The sequence below is a fragment of the Suricata suricatta genome, chromosome 3 (assembly GCF_006229205.1).
Source record: "Suricata suricatta isolate VVHF042 chromosome 3, meerkat_22Aug2017_6uvM2_HiC, whole genome shotgun sequence".
In the NCBI taxonomy this organism is placed as follows: Eukaryota; Metazoa; Chordata; class Mammalia; order Carnivora; family Herpestidae; genus Suricata; species Suricata suricatta.
The window spans coordinates 11,307,725-11,313,230 of NC_043702.1; the positions used below are offsets into that span (position 1 = coordinate 11,307,725).

General features: G+C 39.6%; 1 pseudogene; it reads left to right on the top strand.

The window, feature by feature from the left end:
- Positions 1-3,157: 3,157 nt before the first annotated feature.
- On the top strand, positions 3,158-3,565 carry LOC115286343 (annotated as a pseudogene).
- Positions 3,566-5,506: the final 1,941 nt, after the last annotated feature.

Sequence of the window (5,506 nt, forward strand, 5' to 3'; positions counted from 1 at the left end):
CTTACAGATGCTCAATCTACTTTGTATACAAGTAGTATTACATAAATAATTCCAAGATATTAGAATACGTAATATTTCACAATACAGTTTACATTGACCCATCAGGTCATTAACTTATCTGACCTAAACACACTTCACACTGAGCAGCAATTGTTCATGACAGGATGTTTCTTGCTCTTCTCGGCTACCGGATGAAAAAAATGCTAAAAATGGCTCTGTAGATTGGTAAACTTACACTTAAAAAATGATATGACTTATTAGAAACAGAGAAAGGGAATTTTTGGAGGAAGAATTTCAGGTTGCTATGACCATTGTTACTCATTGTCCAACCTACTCCATTGTTTATCTGATTATAAATGCTACTTACTGAAAATAGTTTTTAAAATATTTAAATAAGGAAAAGCATAAAGAAAATGACAATAACTCAGTTTCAACAGAGACAACTTCTAGTACGAATTTGACTTTTAAAATAGCTTTCTGTGGATATGTAAATATATAAAGATCTTATTGAATATGTAAATTAGTCTCCTGCTTTTTTTTTTACCTAACAACAAATGTTAAGCATAGTCTATATAACTAAAAACTCTTAAGAACATAATTTTTAAATTACGTAAACTCCACTGTGGCAGAGATGTTTGTCTGGATAGTGCCTGCCTGGACGTGGTACACACTTGATAGCTACCAAATGGTTCTGTGTATGATGAATGTACTCTAATTTACTTGTTTACTCTTTAGTCATGGACAGTTTCTTTCTTTTATAAATTATATTTCTATGGATGCTTTTGTCAGGCGAACGTGATAACCGCTATACCACGGAAACTATGGATGCTTTTGAACACATTATAAGTCCCATGCTTTGGGAGTTATTTCCTAAAATTTGATTTCCTAAAAGTATAAAATCAAGTTAAACAGCACAAACATATTTATGAACCTTGATGCAAATGGTTTTTCATTTATGGTGCCCAACTTCTAGAAAAGTAGTAGACATTATAGATTAAAATAATCTCTTTGGACAGAACATAGGTGACCAGTAAAAAGGATAATCAAACCATGACTTTCCTGAAATCATTTAACCAAGATAGTGTACTAGTCACACATTGACAGGGGAGTCAATATATCTACATGTTGACTGCCTTACAGTTAACACCAGAAGGATTTATTACTTATTCAAAAACTGCATATGGAGCACTAATAATGAATCATGTACAAGCCCTGGGATAACCACGATGAAAGCAGTCTCTGCCTTTATGAGGCTTACAGTTGATTGGGGCAAACTGTGACCCGTGAAGGTCTAGCACCATCTGGGAGCACTGAGTTGAGAAACCTCAGAGTTCACTTTGAAATGAACTTGGTGAAACTACATGTAATTTACTCATTTCTTAACACATGGTGTTTCTTCTCTCAGATAAGGGATATTCAACATCAGCAGATGGAGCCTGGGGGGAGATGAGACTAAAAGTAAAGCATGTACGAGGCATGTGTGAACCTTGTATGGACCACTTGTGAACTCCAACAGAGACGTTGGATTCACCATTCAACTTTATAAGGTCTTGGTTTTTCACTTGTAAAATAAAGAAGGATAATTTCAAACCCAGTTCTAGTCTTCTTTGATTTTTTTTTATTTTTAGAGTTTATTTATTTTTGAGAGAGAGGGGAAGAGAGAGAGCGAGTGAGCACATAAGTGGGGGAAGGGCACAGAGAGAGAGGGAGACACAGAATTCGAAGCAGGCTCTAGACTCTGAGCTGTCAGCAGAGAACCTGATGTGGGGCTTGAACCCATGAACACGAGACTGGATGCTCAACTGACTGAGTCACCCAGGTGCCCCTCCAGTTTCCTTTGAAGTCAAAGCTTTAAGGGTCTTTGCTTAGCAGTTTAGAAGTGATCTCTAGGCTTCCAGGTAGTATTTACTGAACTCTAAAGGTAGAATTTTGTGTTTACAGGCAAACATAAAATTTTGGAAGTTTCCTGAGATAATGATCTATGATTGGCTTTTTTAAAAAAGTTCTTCATAGGTTCACCTGGGTGGCTCAGTCAGTTAAACGTTGGACTTCAGCTCAGGTCATGAACTCATAGTTCATGAGTTCGAGTACCAGGTCAAGCTCTGTGCTGTCAGCTCAGAGCCTGGAGCCTGCTTAGGATTCTGTGTCTCCCTCTCTCTCTTCCTCTCCCCCACTCATGTTTTGTATGTCTCTCAAAAATAAATATTAATAAAAATTAAAAAGAGATAAAAATAAATTTAAAAATTTTATTAAAAAATTGGCAAAATTGAGTTCCTGTCTGCCTCCTGCTCGTTTATCTTTTTTTTTTTTTTTTCCTTTTCTGATGCTTTGGCTATATCCCAAGCCGAGAGCATCTAGGAGCCAATATTGATTCCATTTATACTCTTCCTTGGCTTTAAAGTGTGCCTTAGGATGACAGAATGACAGATTTATATTGTTGCACAGATATCGAGTACATTCCTTTTCTTTTATATGTCTTGTATTTATTTTTTGGTGTGGGGTCATAGATGATACTCCATCTATGTCCTCTCCTAGATGAGCAGGAGCTGAGACACTTGCTGGATGGCACTGAGGGGCCAGGGATGGCTGTCTCATGCCTTTAGGTGATAATTCTCAGTCACTGAAGCATCTGGAGCAGAAACTGAAAACAAGATCAAGTAAAACTATCCTGCTACTTTGTTTGTCTGAAGAGCCCATCAGAGCAAAAAAGTCCTGTCAATGGAAGGGGTGGGGGGGGGGGGAGGGCCAAGTGGTTCCAAGGGTTAGAAGTATAAGGGAAATCGAGCTGAGTTGTGAGAGTGGCTCTAGCAACTTTTTGTAGGCACCTTGTCACTTCTGGAGATAACAGAGAAGTACCATTGACAGCAACATCTGGGGGACATCTAGGTGTCTCAGTAGATTAAGTGTCCAACTTTGGTTCAGGTCATGATCTCACAGTTTGGCTGTTTGAGCCCTGCGTCAGGCTCTGTGCTGACAGCTCAGAGCCTGGATCTGCTTCGTATTCTGTCTGTCTGTCTGTCTATCTCTCCCTATCCCTTTCCTTCTCATATCCTGTCTGTCTCTCTTTCTTTCTCTCTCTCTCTCAAAAATAAATAAACATTAACTTCTCTTCCTCAGCGCTGCCTGTGGAGGTGGCAGCCATCTGTTACTCGGTATCATGGCCACCCTCAGACCTCTGGTGAAGCCTAAGATCATTAAAAAGAGGACCAAGAAGTTCATCTGGCACCAGTCAGACCGATATGTCAAAATTAAGTGCAACTGGCGGAAATCCACAGGCATTGACAATAGGGTGCGCAGAAGATTCAAGGGCCAGATCTTGATGCCCATCATTGTTTACAGGAACAACAAGAAAACAAAGCACATGCTGCCCAGTGGCTTCCAGAAGTTCCTAGTCCACAATGTCAAGGAGCTTGAAGTGCTGCTGATATGCAACAAATCTTACTGTGTAGAGATTGCTCACAATGTCTCCTCCAAGAACCATAAAGCCATTGTGGAGAGAGCAGCCCAGCTGGCCATCAGAGTCACGAATCCCAATGCCAGGCTGTGCAGCGAAGAATATGAATAGACAGTTTATGTGCACATCATATTTGTGTTAATAAAACCACAAAACTGCCAAAAAAATAAATAAACATTAAAAAGTTAAAAAAAAAAAAAAGAGCAACATCTGGACTCTGCCAACTAGGAAAGTACTACAACAGTACTGGTAAACAGGATCATGGCTGGCCAGCAGCCAGCAGCAGATTTCTCTGGAACTGCCATACCAGCTCAGGGCCAAGGAATATGGCAGGACCTCTGAATTATCTATTGTCTCTCTGAGCTCTTCAACAGGAGACTCCGTGGAGTGCTCACAGTGGAGCACTGAGTGACACCAAACATTTTGTTTGTCTTGTTATATCAACTATAGTTACAATAGATCTTATTTGATCAGAACAAACTTCTTCATGATGCCTTGTTGCGGGGACCTCATCAACAGGTGAGTTGATGTCAGCCTTCAGGACTGCTCAATACATGACATTTGTCAGGTGAAGAGCCATTCCGAAGAGATGACTAGATGACAGAGTGCTAGATTTTTTTCTGTCTCAGGGGCTCAAATAGTCAATAAGGAAAGGACTGGTGATGAATTAAGAGAGAAAGAAAAGTTCTCTTCCATGAGGTGTAGATCACTGGTAAGAAGAAATTGGCCCTCCTGACCTTCCCTCTCTCAACTTAAAAGCCAGCAAGAAAGTTCTGTCTTCATACAACCATGATTACGCCATGGAGACTGAATAGTCATCTTATTTGTCCTTGAGTGCTTGGATGACTTGAGCTTTACTTTTTCCTCATGTTAATAACTCTAGAGCTAAATTAGTACTGTGTGTGCTAGTTTAAAGTTTTCCTTTGGGAACCTGCACCATTGCTTCTGGTACTAGCTGTTCCTCCTTTATTGAATAGTAGCAAATGTGCTACCCAGTTTTAAATCCATATTTGGCAAGTTCTCCATGGTTCAGTGTCAGAAGAGGTGATGGGGCCAGCTTTTCTTGATTTTTTTAATGTTTTATTTATTTTTGATACAGAGAGAGACAGAGCATGAGAGGGGGAGGGTCAGAGAGAGAAGGAGACACAGAATCGAAAGCAGGCTCCAGGCTCTGAGCTGTCAGCCCAGAGCCTGACGCAGGGCTTGAACCCACGAACTGGAGATCTGACCCAAGGCGAAGCCGGACGTTCAACTGACTGAGCCACCCAGGCACCCCTTTTCTTGATTTTTATAGGAAATTGAATTCTTTATTTTAAAAGACATTTTCCAGGTGTTTACATTAAAAATAAATATATGTACGCAAACATTATTTGACTTAAATTAGGATAAGCTATGCCTGGAATTTAGATGAGATGCATTCTTTGCCAGAATGAAGATTTATTCGATATTCAGCAAACATTTATTGATTTCTCAATGTTGGCCAGGAATTGTGTTAAATACTATGAGGTTTGTATTGATAAATGAGATAATGCCTGCCTTCAAATCACTCACCCTCTCTTGAGGGAGATGTATAACAAAAGATTAATGGCATGTTGCAGTTAACGTTTAGGTGTAAGTAAGCACAGTAGGCAGGGGGAGGGGGCTCCAGACATAAAATATCAGGCTCAAATATCAACCATTGGAAAGCCAAAGATTTCTATAACTACCTATATGGATTCTTATTTTATTCAGTTTCCCAAATTCTCTTTGTATATTACAAGGTTTGATAACCCATGCTCTTTAAGTATTTCCTCAAATATCACCTTCCTACTGAGATCTGTGATCATCAGATTTAAAATTGTATCGTCAGCCCCCATCCACCTGAACCACCCTCCCATCACCTTATACTCTCTAATATTCTGTACTTTATTTCTTTTTCATTTAATTTTTATTAATTTTGAGAGAGGGAGAGAGAGAGAGAGAGAGAGAGAGAGAGAGAGAGAGAGAGAGAGAGAGAGAGAGAATCCCAAGCAGGCTCCATGCTGTGAGCACAGATAAGGACTCAAATTCACA